General features: G+C 42.3%; 1 long non-coding RNA gene across 3 annotated transcripts in view; it reads right to left on the minus strand.

Annotated features, from left to right (window-relative positions):
• The window catches only part of LOC101481724 (uncharacterized), a 59574-nt gene that overhangs the window by 30603 nt on the left and 10552 nt on the right, over nt 1-18419 (minus strand). For all 3 annotated transcript variants that reach the window (XR_013093988.1, XR_191746.5, XR_013093989.1), the window contains exon 2: nt 425-512. This is a non-coding gene — a long non-coding RNA (uncharacterized LOC101481724). The remainder of the gene's footprint in view (nt 1-424; nt 513-18419) is intronic.

Below are 18419 nucleotides of genomic sequence, written 5' to 3' on the forward strand. Positions count from 1 at the left end.
ATAGATTTGATGCTCCTCATTTCCTCCTGTCACTCATCTCCCTCAATTTATCTCTCAACATTCTCATCTTCCTGTCCAGCTCACGTGATGCATGATGGCAAACACACACACCCAAAACTAAGCTGTAAAGGCCACGCAGTGTGGTAAGGAGGCAAAGTTCACAGTGTGAGGGAGTGGCATGCTGTGTAAGGGCCACGGGAACACATACACACAGTTTCACAACAGGTGGGATCACGCTGTTCGCCCACACACACATTCTTTTCGTTCCACAGCCAGGTAAACATCTTGGTCCAGAGAGGAGAAGCACAAAGACGTAACACACGTCAGGTTGAACCATGAAATGCATTTTCATCCTGGTGTTTAATGAACTGGAGACATGATTACAAGAAGTGTATCGTACAAAGACGCTCAAACACACACGGACCTTTTAGCCAGGGGTGCGTCATTCCAGTGCCGTTTGCTGATTTGAAGCCCAAAAGGCGTCTGCAGCATGCATTTGCCTCCAGCAGAGCCTGCAGAAAGAGAGAGAGACCACACGGTTACATAAGAAGTCGCTGTGAAACAGCATCTTTGTAGTGATCAGCAGTCAGTCAGCCTCGCTGAAAACGATGCAGACGTTACATAAACGCCATTCAACATAAATAAACACAGACAGGGCAAGAACTGAAGCCATGAATTACACATAATGCAATCAGATTAAGAGAATCATATATCGGCTTCTCTCTTCAGATGGGATTTTCACGACACAGCTCTCCTCTGCATCTCGACAGAATCACCAGCTCGGACCTTTAACCTCCTCCCTGCTGCTTGGTCGTATATGCATTAAAGCACATGATGCAAATTGTTTAGGATGGGGACGTGGAAGATGGAAATGTGATGAGATGAAGCATGACTCATCGGAGTGTAACGTGTGGGACCTTTGGACAGGCTTAATAAAGATTTAGCTTAAGCTAGCAGGTGAAGAGCAAAGAGCGACTTCCACTGAGAACACGTGTGAAGCTTAAGTCAGCAGTAAGTCTGGCTCCAGGAAACACGATGGCGGCTGCTACACAGAGTCCAGAATCGATGAAATCACTCGAGCCCAGCTTTGCAAAAATGTTGTAATCTTTAACACGTGTTAGCATGATGTATAAACCTACAAATACAAAACAAAGTTTAAGAAATATTCATTAGGTTAGCTAACCGTTCAATGGTTAGCTAGCAAGTGTTGTAAACCGGCAACCATGGCAATCTGATAGCAACTGAAGCTACTGCAATGATGTTTTTGGTGCAAACAAAGCCCTCTTTGCAGGCAGTTTCACGCAGGGGCAGCAACAAGTCATCACCCACTTGGGGAATACACATTTTTCCTTAGCGACTGGAGATTGCCAGGGGTCACCAACTCGTCTCTAGGCCCATGTGACTGAAGCCTTAGTTTATCCAGAGGTCGATGGAGCGTGCAAGGCTGTAAGACTGTAACGTCATTACAATGTTTCACTTTCTGCACAACTGAATTTTTAATTTCAAATGAAAGATGAAATCCTGTGACCAACAGCTGACACTTGAGCTGCTGACTGCTGGTTTCCCACACCAAGGGGACAAACCTGCAGAGTGTGATGGACTGAGGGAGAAGGCACACGGCCCTGGTTGCAGAGCAGCACAGAGGTAGCATTGTTCTCGTTGCCCTTGGACTCACAGACATTTATCCCCAGGGTTTGACAGAGAGGAATATCAGCCATGCACGAGAGTGAAATGTAGAGCAGCCCGCTGGCTCAGGGACGTGCCGCAGCTTCAGTGACTTTTGAGCATTAATGTAATGCAGTGTTAACATGAGCACAGCCAGGAGGGCATAGTCAGCATATCACTGGCTGGAGGGAGACGTCAATCACCACCAGTGCTAAATAAGGCAATGCTATGACAATCCTCCTTTTCCTCCCAGCCCTCTTGGAGCTGTGGTTAGGTGTGTGTGTGTGTGTGTGTGTGTGTGTGTGTGTGTGTGTGTGGTTTAATCTCAGGGCGTTCTGCTGCATCATGTTCTTGAGGTGCATCTGACAGATGCTCTGGAAGCTGCCAGGAATGTGCTTTTTGGCATCAGCGTGAAACTTTGACTGCACTCAGCACACACACACACACACACACACACACACACACACACACACACACACACACACACACACACACACACACACACACACACACACTGACATGCAGGGCTTTTCTCTCAATCTTCTCACTGTGCCTGCCTTTTCACTTATGTGGCTATTTATCTCAGCACACAGCAACCCTTCACAAGCCCCACCTCGGACACCCATCTGTTGTTCCCTGTATTAAAAGTGAACAGTGCTGTATAACATAAACCTGCATCACATTTCTCATATTTCACTGTTAAAACTCCAACAGCTGCACTAAAATGAAGGGAAAACACCTCATTTCAATTCTGAAAGTCCACGACTTTCACAAGCAGTTACAGGTTCACAAGTTGAATTCATGTCTGAGGTTTGCTATGAAGGTTATTTTAATGTTTAAATATATAAGAATCGTTTCAGATCAAGTCAAAGACGACACATTCGATTCAGTCCTGCTAATTCATCTGGATAAATGTAAAAGTGAGTACAGTGAACACAACACATCCTCCTCGCCCAAACTGAAAGACGCTGCTATCAAACATCAGAGCAGAAACATCGAGAGAAAAATGAGGAATTAAATATTGGTTCCAGTAATTCTGATGAATCCTCTTTCAGATTTCTAGTCAGACATAATCCACCTACCTTGCTGCAGCGTGACATTGCCGGCATGTGAAGCAAAAGAAATTAAACTTTCATCCAAAGAAAGCTTCAAGTATTTGACTGTTGAGGACAGCTTGCCGTGACAGACAAGTCCATCAGCATCTCACAATCAGTCACTGCGGTTACTTGCTCCACCTAAGGCATATCCTCACCCAAACTAGTGCCCGCATTTGCACTGCAGCTCCAAAGCTCGTTTCGCTAATCTGCAGAGTGAGGTCGTCAAAAACTCCCAAACTATAGCAAATATTTAAACGATTGGATGATGATTAAGATTGTTTGAGCAGAGCTCTTTAATAGTGTTTCCCATTAAATGCAGTCAGGTAAAAGTCCCCCACTGGGGTATTTTTCTTGACTAAATAAGTACGCTTCGATACTGTGGTCAGTTGTGCTTTCTGACTAATTCTCTACATCGTCTATTTTCATGAAGACATGAAAGTACTGGCTGAGGTGAGCGCTGCCAACACTGCATGTGTTACTGAAATATTTGATGAATGAAACTGCGAGTGTGTGCGTAGTTCCACATCATCACTCGTTACTACTCTCAGGTGAAAACCCCACAGCAGGCTGTCGAACGGTCGTTAAAACCATCGGCGCACCGGCAGTTTGAGTCATAGCCAAACAGACCAACGCTGACACTCATTACAATAGTTCTCTCTTGGTTATCTCAGAGTTTGTGTGCCTTCCTCCCACTGTAAGGACTAACCTGCTGAAAGCACGTCGAGAGGAAAAAAAGAGAGAGAGACTTCTCATTTTCATTTCAGGGTGGAACGGAAACGAGACAGATGTGTATCAAGTGAGCCTGAGACATATTTGGGTTTCGTTGCACAAAGTGCAATTAGGACTGCGCTGCTCAACTATTTAAATGTGTGATTTCAAGTAACTAGTAGTAACTAGTAATTACTAAAGAGTGACAGTCAACCTGGCAACACTCCAATATTTATTTATTCAAACATGGAACAGTTCATTTCATCCAGAAAACGAATACGTGTAAGACTCAACCCTGTTTCAGAAATAACTTCATAAACTTAATAAACAGTAAAAGAGCAAATCTAGACCAGTTTCATGAGGATTTATGTGCAAATTGTCATGACCATTGCCACGACCCCTCCTCGGTTCAGAACCTACTGATGCATCCCTGCTAGATTTCATCCCTGGGGTTTATAAAGAAAGGCCTGAAAAACGAATGGATCCATCCTGCCTTGTATTAACGGTTCAGGCTGATAGTGGTGGTGTAATGGTGTGGGAGATACTTTCTTCCACTAATACCAAGTGAGCATGACAGCCTACCTGCTATCGTTGCTGACCGTGTCATTCAATCTATGGCCGACAGCTGCCTTTGGCCGAACAGCGTGTCACAAAGCTCAAATCATCTCAAACTGGTTTCTTGGACGTGAATGAGTTCACTGTACTCAAATGGCCTCCACAGTCGCCAGATCCCAACCCAGCAGAGCGTCTTTGGGGTCTGCTGGAACGGGAGATTCACGTTGTCACGCAGTAACCATGTGACTCCCTATGAACCAAAATGTATCCATCTACACAACGAATTGAGGCACTTCTGAAACTACAAGGGGTCCAACTAGTAAAAGTGTATATAAAATGAAATCGAATAGAAACGGCTTGATTATATTTTCACATACTGAGGAAATCTTATAGACAGAGTTCTTGGTAAAAACACTCGATGTGGAAACTTACAGCATTATATTCAGGTTTTCTCGCTGCTGCGACCTCAGTGATCGTACTCGCTTCCGCCCACAACGCAGCTTCGCCTACACCAATAAATGGACATCTTCCTGAAGTGACACCTTTGGGTATGAAAATGAGCTTCAGATCAAAGTGAAATAAAAACATTCTTCAAATTCAGTGACCAGTAGCGATAGATTTAACGCAGGAACAGTGAATACCGGTGGAAGTTTTGTTTCAGAAGCTTCATAACAAGGGGACAAGCTGCAGTTTATTGACTGACCCTCGAGACTGCGATACATTTGACCTCTGTTGGTATTAAAAAATATATATATTGCAAGTTCAAAAGATCTCTTTTGGGGACAATGGACCAAAGTTATGCACGCACAATATACAAGAACATGAGAGCTCATGGCGATGACTGTATGTTTTATTTGTTACGTATCGGAAATAAAATCCACTAAGCAGAACCTCTGTAACCACTATCTACTAAAAAAACCACTGCAAATGACTTCTTCTCTGCTGCAGCTTATTGAAAAGTACAACAACCACATGAGCTCCTCTCAAACAAAGTGGAACAAATTTGTGTGAGGCAAATCGAGTCGCTGAGCAGTGCTTAGAAGTCAAAGGCAATGAGCACGACCTGAGATCATGCACAGATACATGATGTAAAACTCTGCTGTTCTCAGAGGATGCATCCTACAAACACGTGTGCACTTTGACCCCAGACCCTGCTGCCACGCTGCCTCGGTGGGACAGAAAAACAGTCCAGCAGCGAACACGATACTTTGATCTTTAAATAAGAGCCGGCAGGCAGACAAAACAACCTCGATCCAGGAATACTCACAGCTGGAATTTGGATCTTCTCATTTTTACTCTCCTCTCCTGGTTGATTTTGACATCACAGGAGCACTCGCGCTGCCTGGCATGATCATCAATGAAAAGAGGAGCATGAGTCAGAGGTAGCAGCCCACTCAACAACCACAAACACACACGCAGAGAGTTCTAAGTAACCGACCATGCTTACGTATATGTATCTATATCTATATCTGTGTGTGCACAGTGTTCCTTTGAAGTGTTCACCTGGGTTACTAGATGAATCATAGCAACAAGGCAGATAAGGCTGAGAGGTTATGGTCTCTGGCTTTGAACACAAACATAAATGCACATATTTTGTGTATAGGTTAGAAACATAATTACCGTCATCACTCAGGCAGACTGACGTCAAAAGCAAAAAGATGTTTTTGAAAAAAAGAAAATGACAACGTGAAACTGAGCCATCGATCAGCCTCATCTGCATAACCTGAACCTGAGCTGGAAAGTCCCACACACAGTCAAAGTTTCTTAGAACAAGTGCTGAGAGCATCCTGAAGACACACTACGAAGAATATCAGCAGCCGCAGACACAGATCTAACCCAGGAGAACCAATGAGCAGCAGGCAGGGTGCACTCTTGGTGCGCTGTCAGTAATATTACCCAACGTCTTGTTCCTGCAGATGGGTGGTGCAATCTGGTTTTATTAGCATCAAAACAGCAGGTTACACAGCAGCTCAGGGGTGAAAGCATGAAAATACCTGTCACTGCATTCAGGCCAAGTGGTCAAGCTCCAAAGCAAAGAATAAAACTGAATGAAGAGGTTATAATAATGAAGAGCTCCAGCAGTTTGAGAGATGATAGACAGCAAGGGCAGAGAGAGACGGGCAAAACACGACAGATCCAGGACGTCAACAACAGGCATCACATTTCATGGTTCACACCCTAAAAATCAAGTTCCAATAGCTTAATGTGCTCAGTCACAAGGCAAAGATGCCGCTGCATATCTGAGTAGCAGAGTAACAAAGTGACAGAGTCAGTAACAGGATCTGGGTCACAGACTGAGTTAACTGAGCCGCAAAGTAACTGATCGGCTAAAGTCACCAATTCACTGGCACATACTGTGTGTCATTTAAACCGAAGCTAGATTTACACATTTTATGCGTTCACAAATTTGGACAATTTGGATTTCTCCTTTCTGTTTGGAAACATTAGAAAACGCCGAATCCTTGAGCTAGTTTATCGAGCGCTGGCACGCCATGTGCCGATGAGCCGGTTCGTCTACAAGACTCGCCGAGCTGACGTGGCCCATAACGGACTTGACCGCAGAGATCTGCAGCTGTGTTCGGATTACTTGCATCTTCACAGAAGCACACTTCCTGCCACATATTTTCTGAAGATATTTTGATCCTATCACATTGAACAACTTGTCTTTGGCATCTCACGCAAGTTTCAAACCACTGCAAGATGACTTTCAGGACATTTCCACAAAAATCAGTGCAATGCCTGACAGTTTCTTTTTAAATTGTGAAATATGCAGAGCCTCTGGAATCCTTCGAAGTGTATGTAGTGATGCAACTCACACGTGAAAATGCTGGATTTCCAAAATAAAAGCACTAAACGAGTAAGAATTCCCTTTAAAGGTCTTAAATGCAATTTCAATTCTTTTTAAAAAGTGGTGAAAAAAACAAAACAAAATGATGAGCTGACTTTCCTCTTCATGCATTCTTCTCCCGATTACACGTTTATGAATCAGCAAAAACGTAATGACTTGCACTCTGCATCAACGGCTCTTGAGCAGCGTGTGCTCGGCATCTTAACTGAACGACATCACCAGCTAAAAGCCGCATCAAAACCATCTAACTGTCCGTGTCAGCAGCGAGGTCATATCTCGATCCCATTATGAGTATTTCTGATTGTTCCCCAAACACAAAGTAGGCCTACAACAAAAAAGAGCTTACAGGAAAGGGCCCGAGATTTGTCAGGTCTTTGATACTGATACACATTTCCAACTGGACGTCTCTCGGATTTTGTTCCCGTCTTACAGATGTTCCTCTTCTCCCCACTTAGTTCTCATCTCTTTGTCTGAAACTTTGAATAGTTTTTATTGATTGCTACAGTGCTGTCAGGTCATCAGTGTTCATTCAGGGTGCAGTGTTCAGGGTACTTGGTATAAACATGCGGGTGTAAGTGCATGAAATAAAATGCATTAGGAACTGGAGAGTAACTGGAAGGAAAAAGGAGAACACGAGAATAATGGTGCACCGTGTCTTTATAAGCCAGTGATCAACCTGTTTGACCCTCATTCTCCATCATTCAGCAGTTTCATTCGTTATGGTCTATACTTATGTTTTTTAATAAACCTGAATATAATGCTGTGCCATGAAATTCAGATTTGGAATTTCAGGGATGGCAAATATGTGAACTAAAGCTGGGCGTCCTCACCTGCTCTACCAGCCTGTTAAACACGGTGATATTATAAATAATGCTGAATAATAAACACTTTAAAAAATGCCAGAAATCCATATGAATTCATGATATATCAGTATTGAAGCTCAGATATTCATAGCTTATATAGATGTTGAACCAACTTCCACCACAACAGCCAGGATGAACGGACCAGCCCACGGTGGGGAAACTGAGGCCTTCACACCTCACAGGTGTGGAAATTATAATAAAGGGTTTAGAAATCAGGATATTGTTCAGTGTCTGTGTTCCTACATGGAAAAGATATAAATCTTATAAAGTTTGTATCTGTCTTGTGTGAAACTTGTATGAAAAGCATACAAGAGTGAAAACAGATATAAGATCCCTTGAAAAATTATATAATGAAACTTGTATGTTTTGTATACTTACTAAAATAATATATGAAAGTAATGAGAAATTGGCCACTTTCATGAGTAAATCATAGAAGTTTTTTCTTTTCCATATGGGTTACTTTAGCACTCAAGACACTTAAACAGAAACTCGACGATCGCCTGTTTGTCATTCGATTGCACATTGTGACCGATATCAGAAGTTTCAGTTTCAGAAAGCAGAGCTGGTGATGGTCTGTTACTTCTGCCGTACCAGGAGCTCAGCTATTTCTGTCTTTCAGCCAGCAGAGTTTCTGGTGTGGTTTAACCGGTAATTAACGGCTCCTTGAGGCAAACCCAGTCAACCGTTACAGATTTTCTGAGGTCAAGTATCAAATTGACTGCAATGTGAGAAAACCCTTTCAGAGCATATAACAGAGCTGCTTTCTTCTATGCGTTTACATGGTGTGTTTACATGTGTGCGCCCCGTAAACTTTAGAAATGTCTTCATTTCATAATTTCATTAATGAGATGTGCCGACTCGACTACACCTGCAGAGGCAATGATAGATTACTCTCCACTGGGCACGTCACAAAAGTTCACCAACTTAATATGTCTAGCCTGATGGATGTGATCACATGTGCGGTCACATACAACACTTGAGCAATAATGAAAACTAAATTACATTTACCAAAATACAAAGACACCACCAACAGACAGAAAGCAGGATTTTGGTTTAGTGTCAGTTTCCTAGTACAGGACGTTCCCGTTTGCCAGGCAGTCTCCGTGCTTTGCTTTATAAGCGCTGTCTTTTTTGATCCTGGTCATGTTTTCAGATTTTGCCGCAGCTGGTCCCTCTGTCATCTGCTGGCGTAGCTCCATCATTTGATTACAGTCTTGATTAATAGAGCATTTCGGTTGAAGTCGATATTTCTGAGTTCCTAGTTGGAATTTTCAAGTGGAACTGGGAAAGCCGGAGTCACCCCACCAAACTTTGCCTTCCATTCTGCTAGGAACCATAAGGAGGTCTGCAGTCTTAAGAAATGCTCTGTTAGGGTAATATGCGGTCTTTAAGACACAGCAGGATGTTTAGAGATTCGGATGTGCAGGGAAGGATTTTAAATGTGCTCTCTCTTTCCAGTCAGGACTCTTCCTGCAAGCGTTTTGGATCAACTGAAGGAGTTTCATGGACCTTTCAGAGCAACCTTATAATATTAAATTATAATAAGCTTAGAAGTAATAAATGTATGCTCTAGTTTTTTGACAGGATGAGGCTAATTTTCATTCAGATGAATGAAGGCTGCACATTTGTTTAGTGTATGCTGAATGCTCCTGGTCAGAACAGTTACTTGCAGGGTCACTAAAGAGCAACGTAATGAAATCTAAAGTCAGTGTTTGGACAGACGCCATGATTCTTTAGTACAACAACCTCAGTTTGATCTGAATTCAGAAGTAGGAAGTTAGAGGTCCCTTATAGAGGCCTCTGTGTCTTCATGTCTGAAGTTTAACTAGTTTATTTGCACCATCCAGCTTCATGCACAGATAAAGCTGGGCATCATCTGCAAAGCAGTGCAAATATATGTAATGTTTCATAATAATATTTCCCGAGGGAAGCGGCGCGTATATAAAAAAGCCTGGAAAAAAGCTCGTAACACTTCATGTTTTATAAATGTGTACGACTTCAAGAATATATTACACAACACTAGTAAATAACGAGTATGAACGATATATGTGGAATCATTTTTATAATACTTGTGTCCATGATCACTGACACTCGTGGACACAGACATCAGCAGCTACTAATTATCAGCGGTGACTGTTTGTTCCATAGCTGCGGAAACAGCTTTTACTGGGTTTCTTTAACACGGAGGAAATTCTTTAACTCCGAGGCTTCCAAGGCAAGTTCTGAAAAAAATCATCATAACAAGGAGCTCACATTAGTCCTAAGAAAAAGGAAACATTGTTTCTTAGTCAATTAAGTAAACTTAATTTTGTGCAATGTCTAAAATATAAAATGTGCTTATGTTGCAGCTGTAGCACTGTGCACAAAGCGGACACTATCGCGTGCACGATGACTTGTTTGCATCTATCTATGCGGGTTGTAGAATTCACCCACAAGAACTGAATTCATATCTGCACCCATAAAATGAACGTATGACGTATGTCCAAAATATCATAGCAGAGTAAGAGACGCAAAGATGTCCCCATGTTTAATAGAGTGAAGGCACAGTGGCTGACCGAACCTCACGAATGCAAACCGTCTGGTTCTTATAACCCCTGTACCTAAAAGTGCTGTATACAACTTCCATCCATCCATCAGTTCACTTCTGCTTCTCCTTTTCAGGGTCGCGGGGGGCGCTGGAGCCTATCCCAGCTGTCATAGGGCGAGAGGCGGGGTACACCCTGGGCAGGTCGCCAGTCTGTCACAGGGCCAACACACAGGGACAGACAACCATTCGCACTCACATTCATTCGCACATTCACACCTAGTGACAATTTGGATTATCCAGTTATGTATACAACTTGTCTCTGTTAATACAAGCACGTATTCCTATGATTAAATGCTTTGCATCCAAAATGCTAATGATGCATCATAGGTTAACATTTTGCCCAAGAACATTTGGCATTCTGCGCGGGATCGAACCACCAACCTTCCCATTACAGACACCTTGGTTCTAAGTGTTGACTTGCTAGTTAGCTGTTAGGAATCCAGCTAACTCTGCTGGAGACTGGACAAAAAACACTTTTATTCAAGAATTATACCACTGCTTCACGTCTAACCACAGAAAACCACAGCTCTCATGTCCTCATGCAGATGGACCAACAGAATGTGATTAAAACAACTGATAAAAAAGTAGAATTACTAAAGGAAAAACCCGCATAAATTATCTGTAGAAGCTGCTGAGCAACAATGTGCCAACAGAGCAGCTCGGGTGCTCCTTGGGACTGATTTACATGGATCTGGAATGCTGGTGGACGTGTGGAATACCACTCTTCAAAAAGACATTGTTTGGTGTTGTGATGATCACTGTTGTCAGCTCTGTTTAATGGTTAAACTGTGGTCAAAGTGACGGTGATCATCCTCATCACTGTGCCCTATGAACAGGTCCTTACCATCCTGGAATAGAGCACTACCATCGGCAAATAACAGAATAATGACCAATGGAACCGAGGGGACGTGAAGTGAAGCCACACCATACTGCAAAATGTCCCTGACTCATAAAAAACCACCAGGTCCCATCAGTGTAGGGGTTTTTCTTCCCCTTTCATTTAAGTCCAAATTTAATTGAAGTGTTCTTATATAAGTTTCAGTTTACTAAATTCCAAAGCTCTCTGTAATAAACACCAATAAATATGCTGAGATCATTTGCAGGAACTCCCTTCAGTGCTTCCCTTTAGTTTAGTTAATCCTGTGTGGAATTCAAGAAAGATCTATTTAGTGGGCCTTGCCCAAATTGACCGATCAATGCATCTACTGGGTTTTTATCTGTTTGTTTGTTTTAAATCAAGGTGGACTGTAGCTATGGTGGACCTTCAAGGAGGCTGGTGCTGGAAGCCACACAGACACATAAAAGATGAACGCTGAAGTCTTTAATGAAAATGTTTTTTCTGGATGAGTCAGCTGTGCTCATGTCGACTAATAAAGCAACTAACAATTCATAGGGGGAACACTGTTACAGAACAAAATGTCCTCGTGGTCCTGGAAAAGCTGCCACTTTTGTTTGTTCTGAAAGTACTGTTATGAGCAGGAGACTGAAAACAAAAGTAAAACTGTTTTGTGTAACTGAAATGAATCTCCCAGTCAGAAATCCATGCATTAAGCACTTTCTGGTTTCAGGTTCATTCTTGAAGACTCAGCATTTGCTTCCCTGCGTCACCAAAAAAAGAAACTTAATTTAATTCAGCAAAACTGAAGAACAAATCGTTCAGACTTTTGAATAGAAACATTATCTCCTTTACAGTTACTGTGGTCCACTGTGGCCAAAGTCGTTGTTTGGACCAGATTTTAAAGTTGTAATGTTATAAGTTGGAGATTTTAATATGGGACTCTATGGGGATTAATGGTTTTGGAGCCAGTCTCAAGTGGCCAATAAAGGAACTGCCTCCTGTGTTGGCTTCATTATTGAGTTCTGGAGGCTGAGGAAAAATGTTGAAGAAGGACAACTGATTATGTATGTCTGCGTATATATATGGTCAACAATTGAGCTCTAAACTCAGAGTGTTTGCTTGTGTCAGATGAGCATGCTAACAAACAGCCGTCAGGTTCAGGTTGTGACTCTAGTCTACATGCATATTTCACGTCAAATTTAGGCTTGAGAAAATCCAAAGTGTTGGACAAATGTTGCAGTGAGTGGATGAGTAAAGACTTTTATGTAGTCACAAACATTTCTGTTGTGCAGATTTTCGACTTTGTTCCAATCATTTGCTGAAAAACATACTTGAAAGGAATCATCTGATATCCAGTATGAAAAGCAGGAATGATTATTGCTGGAAATCATGAGATCATGAAATCATAAGATTCCAGTTTTTCTATTCAATAGAAAAACTGGAAAAGAAAGAAGCTTGCCAATACATTCACCTTGTGTATTTATGAAGCACCTGCACTTCATAAACGCATGGCACAACATAAAAGAGCCACCTCCATGTGACTCGGCTGTCCATCTGCATCTGACCTCAGGAAATCACATGATAGGGTGGGGCTAGGTTTCACGATGAGCTCACCCGAAACCCTGGCTGATTGTGACCCACACCCATTTTCACACCTTGGCTTGTGTCATTAGGCGGAGGATCAATAGGTGGTCCATGACCCTCTTGGGGGGACACTCCCACAGGACTTAAATCTGGGACTCTCCACCATTTGACCCTAGAACTGAAGAAGCTTCTCGGATGAAACATCTTCAAGCAACTTAAAGAAGTCCAGACGCTTTTCTTTCCAAGCTCCTAAGGCTACGTCCACACTGGCCCAGATAAATGTGAAAACGCCGTTTTCATCTGAAAACGCCTCGCGTCCACACCAGCATTTTCAGTCGTTTTCACAGAGTTGTGCGTCCACATTGAAACAGCCATAAACGCTTACGTTCCAGTCCTGCGCATGCGTGAAACGCAAGACAATTTGACCTGCCTCATTTCCGTCCGTTATTTACTTTCTAGGTCTTTGAAACGTTGCGGCAAAATGTTGAGGAAAAGCACCGAGTTTTTTAAATGGACTCACAATGAGGTGGAGTTGTTGCTGCGAGTAACACAAAAGTATAAAGTTGCAAAAGCGAGTGAGAATTAAAGAATTTGAAGAAAAGCTCTCTGGAGCATGTACAGACTGATATTAATCTTTAACAGGGCTGTCAAACAAAAGAACTGCTGTATAATGCCCTCCGCTACCTTAGTTTAATTGGTCACATGACTGCATCACATGACTAAAATGTGTCATCGTTTTCAAAAGTCTGCTTTTTTGCGTTTTCATTATAGTGTGTCTGAGGCTTTGAGCTGTGCTGTAAATAACTGAAGAAGTTCTCGATTATTCTAATGGCATTTAGAAATGACTGAGTGGACAATCCCTGCCTTAAGCACAGATTCTGACCTTTACCGGGTATTTTTAATACTAAATACAGGAAGTACCAGTAGCTTTCTGTCACACACTACATGTATGTGTGTGTGTGTGCGTGCGTGCGTGCGTGCGTGCGTGCGTGCGTGCGTGCGTGCGTGTGTGTGTGTGCGTGCGTGCGTGTGTGTGTTTTCTAGTGTTTTTCCCAGTAACAATATGATAGACGACACATTGAAACAAGATTTACTGGCAAAATGATGGCAAAACTGGTAATGAAATACAGTCTGGTTAAAACCGTAAATGTGTTTAATTTTACTGACTGTTTAGAAGCAAATTAAAGTGTCTCAAATGTCCTTTGTCTAATTTGCAAACTAAAACAGTTAGGACCATATACAGTGTGTATGGTTGGACACAGCTTCTGGAATGTAATCCACTAGTTTCTGAAGTCCGTTTTGAAGCCTTGGGATTAGTGATTTCATCGCCATCATCTTAGTTTAAAAACACCAGATGTGCCAAAAATGGGAATGTCTGACTGTGAAGTAACATGCTAGCCGATGAGCACACCATGGATAATCCTCCATTTGAACTACAGAATGAACGAGATTTAGCATAATTAATTTTTTATTGAAAAAAATAATGAGTGACTGAGTCTATGGATACATTAGGAGATCATGACACAAAGGCATTTTCCTGTTGATTACTATCCAGTCTTTAAGTCTGACGTCATTAGTCGTTTCCAGGTCCAAACTCTGCTTTAGGTCCCAAAGTCAAACGATCACTGTGGCAAAACTGAGAGTTACAAAGTGTCTAAATTCTTTCATCTTTAATAAAATGATCAGCGTTGCTGCTTTACCAGGTGTAACAATTAAGTTTAACATCCAATTAGCAGAAGTTAGCAGGATGTTAGCTTGCTAGCTTCCACCTAAACATGATATAGCATGTTCTGACTGAGAGAGTTCTGAAAAATTCAAACGTACAGCTCTGCTATCACTTCCAACATAAATGAAGGCAGGAAACTAAACAGCAGTGACGTTTGTAGGGTTACTGAAGTTGGGCTAGCTGCTATATAATGATGTGCTACGTGATCGCTAGCGACACAGCTATGTTAGCATAACATAAACAGTGAACCTGGAGGATGAACGCTAAAATTTTCCCACTCCAGCAGCAAAAGAAGATCCAAACTACGCTTCACATAAACATCGTCATTACTTTTGTACTTCAAGAACAGTTTCCCGTCTAAAAATCAGTTTTCTGCATTATTCGCTTGCTTGTTACGCACAAGACTACCGTTGTTTACAGGCTATCGGCCGCTGTTTTTTTCCTTTTACTTACTTCCGAAAAGAAAACCTAATTTCTGCCGTTCAACAGGCTTCTGAACAAATTTAAACTTTTTAAAATTATGCAAAATGCAAAAAGCTGTCTGTAACTTCAGAGGTAATGTTCATATGTCAATTAATGGTTTTCTTTCGTTTTTTGATGTACTGCAGAATATTTTTATAAAATCCCAGGCCAGGAAAATCACCTTCATGTTTTTCTGTGTTTTATCTTCAGCTACTTTGACACAAAGGCCTCTGCTGTGATGCTCACACCTTTGATAAAGACTTGCGAGGGTCAGCTTCCTTTTTATAGATACAAAAATATGTAAATGTACTGATCTGAATTATAATATTTCTGACTGTCTGAGGCAAAATTTCCCCGATTCAAATCGAACCGAATCGAATCGAACTGAATCGATTCTAGAAATCAGTGACGATACCCAGCCCTATTCAGAGGCTTAGCAGATCCTACCAACATAACGTTTTTTAAAAAGATGATCCATCAGCCAACTCTTTGTTTTATTAGTTTTCTTATCAACTGCATTATATTATGCTGTACTACCAGCTGATTAACTGACACCCACAGAAAAATAATCTGTAACCGAAGGAAAGCAGCTCATTTGGACTGTGATTTAAACCATTTCCAATATTTAGACTATGATCAATATATGTGTCAACTTGTTTTGGATACTTATATTTTGTTTATTTAACAAATATTGTTATAGATTCAAAAAGCAAACTTTGCGTCTTCCTTGTTTTGTTTTGTTTCCAAATGTAAGTTTGATCCACACAGCTGGTTCATGTCATGTTATCCACACTTTGCTATCACTTGCATGCATTTAAGGTCTGCAGGCACAGGGGTCAAGGACCGGGCAACACTCAAACTTGGACAAAGTGTATGCAACATGAAACAGAGAGTAGACGCTCGTCCTGCATGAGTTCTACCTTCAAACATGCCTCACAGTCACCGTTTTTCATGCTTTAGGCTTTTATACAGTAAACAGAAGCACAACAAAAGCCAGTTTATTGGGAAATGGCTCCTGTGTGCTTCACCAACGCTTGACCTCCTCATGCCGTTACTATGGAAACATGCCATAAGAGACGGTGCTTGTGCCTCTCCTTGTGACTGAGTCACCATGAAAAACCTGTGCATCACGGCTAATCAGACGCAGCCAGAAGTGCTGAAGGTCAGTTAGACACTAACATGTTTGTGCTTTCCTTCTGACTTGTCAACGTCACATAAGTGCTAAAGCGTTGATTTTGCTTTCCCCAGGTTTCTACACTCCTTCGCAGTGTCACCATGACGCAGGTTAAATGTTCGTGGTAGCAGGCTGTTACCGCTCACAGGTCACTGCCACCTCTAACGTACAACAATGAGGAAGTGATACAATAATAAATAGCTCACACGTTGCCTGGGACACCTGTCACACCAGGAAGAAAGGCGCTTAATCACATTGCATGCAGCTCGGATTAACAAGGTCCGCGTCAGGTGTTGAGGAACCAGGACACCCTGATGAGGAGTGGGCTACTGGAACAAGACGGCATTGGTGGGAGACCACCTGACCTGACCATATTCTGGACAATCTTGCTTTCTGACTCTAAGAATTAAAAAACGGATGACTCAATATGGTCATTGGGAATCTGGAAGATCAGGGAACTGACTACAGAGTGGAGATGAAGGCTGTTTTTCCATAAATGTCTACACAACCACAGGTGTTTTTGCAGGGCTGCCCCCTGCTGGCCAAGTGCACAGAATGCACATTTCAGACACTTCTGCTGTGACTTCACATTTCACAGCCACACACTCCCGTCTCTTTTATACGCTAATGCCCATGTTTGTGGCACTTTCAGCAGTTTCAGTAGTTACAGACACAAACATGGTTAACATAACAGAATAAATGCAGAGACACTACAGTGATTACGCTGATTAGATGCTAAATATTTTTTTCCTTTTCTAAAAAGCTGAGTCACACAGCTCTGCTGACTCCAGTCAAAGCTTTATTCCCAGTTGGTAGATAACTCCTCCAGAGACTTCAAAAAATATTGCTTAGTAGATGGGAATTATACCAGCTTTTTTCCAATAATAATAATAATAATAATAATAATGCTATTCTTAGTTAGTGTATTGTCTGTCTCTGTTAATGTTTGTTTTTAATGGAGCACTGTAACGAAAAATAATTTCCCCTAGGGATCAATAAAGTATTCTGATTCTGATTATGTATAAAAAATGCTACACTACTAACTAATCCTGAAACCTCTCATTAATTTTCTGTTGTTAATGCAAGATCTAGTTAACAATGTGCTTATAAGGTTCACATAAAAGTGCAACAAATCCAGTTAAAACCAATTTAACTTGGCTAAGCAGGGGTGGAGACAGAGTGAGGGGCTGATTAATGGGCCCGAAGCCCAACAATCACAAGCTGGGCCCTGATTACACCACCGACCAGTGTGTGTGGGACCCTTTAGGAAAGAGTCAGCTCCATGAGCACTCAGTATTCCTGGATTTATCGAGGTCAGTTTGGTAGCATAAGCAGAAGATGCCAACACAACAGACACAGCGTGGGCCATAAAGTCTCTAATAACAGCGTTCACTGCCGCGCTGCACAATGCCACACTGTACACTCAGATGAGGAACTGAGGGCTTTACTGCCGGAGCTCCTCACACACACAAGCAAAATATCCCATCTCTTAGCTTTTCCCACCATTTTTGTTTCCTCAAACACGACACGCAGACCTGACGTCTACTTGAACCGCGTGTTTTAGCAATCTTAAGTGAAAGCGCCCCCACAGACCCATATTTCTGCCTCATAAATATGAAATGAGCTCAATTAGGGGGAAGCCTGATGCTTGGGCTCACTCCTCGACATGGCTCTAATTGAAATGAACAGCAGCTCGGCCTCCCCTACTGAGGCCTGCCCAGTGCCATTAGAGGTGATCTGAGGGCCTGGCTCTGTGTGTGTGTGATTAATCTCAGATGCCCACACACATCCACATCAACATTCAATCACACACTAATCCTCATTCATACCACAAACACGAGCAAGGACACTTATTGAATGAAGCAGCCAGTGCGGGTTGCACACAGACGAGCGACGCATTCATCGGCGATGCACCATCAGCACCTTCATCTTACTGATCAGCGCTTGCTCATCAACAACTTAAGCTGGCACTAGCAGACACATTTGGTGTTTGTTACTTGCACATTGTTCCCATCTAGTGGAAATGAAATACACTGCAGCGGTGTAAAATGAGAGCACACAACCGCACAAACAAACACAAGGCTCTATTTAAGCCTGTGGCGCGATCAGTGTTAACACTATCAATAATGCGCTTGCAAGAACCCAAAAGCCTGAAAGCTGCATGTTTGGTTTCCCAAGGCCAGGGGCGACCGCAGGGACACATGCGCATGCACACAAATACGTGTGTCGTGGTTATGTAACCGATAGCCACGTGTTGCCGTGGGAACAGGGGTGGAGGGGAAGCGCAGGGAGACCAGATAGAAGCGCACACA

Source organism: Maylandia zebra, linkage group LG17, assembly GCF_041146795.1.
Source record: "Maylandia zebra isolate NMK-2024a linkage group LG17, Mzebra_GT3a, whole genome shotgun sequence".
NCBI lineage: Eukaryota > Metazoa > Chordata > Actinopteri > Cichliformes > Cichlidae > Maylandia > Maylandia zebra.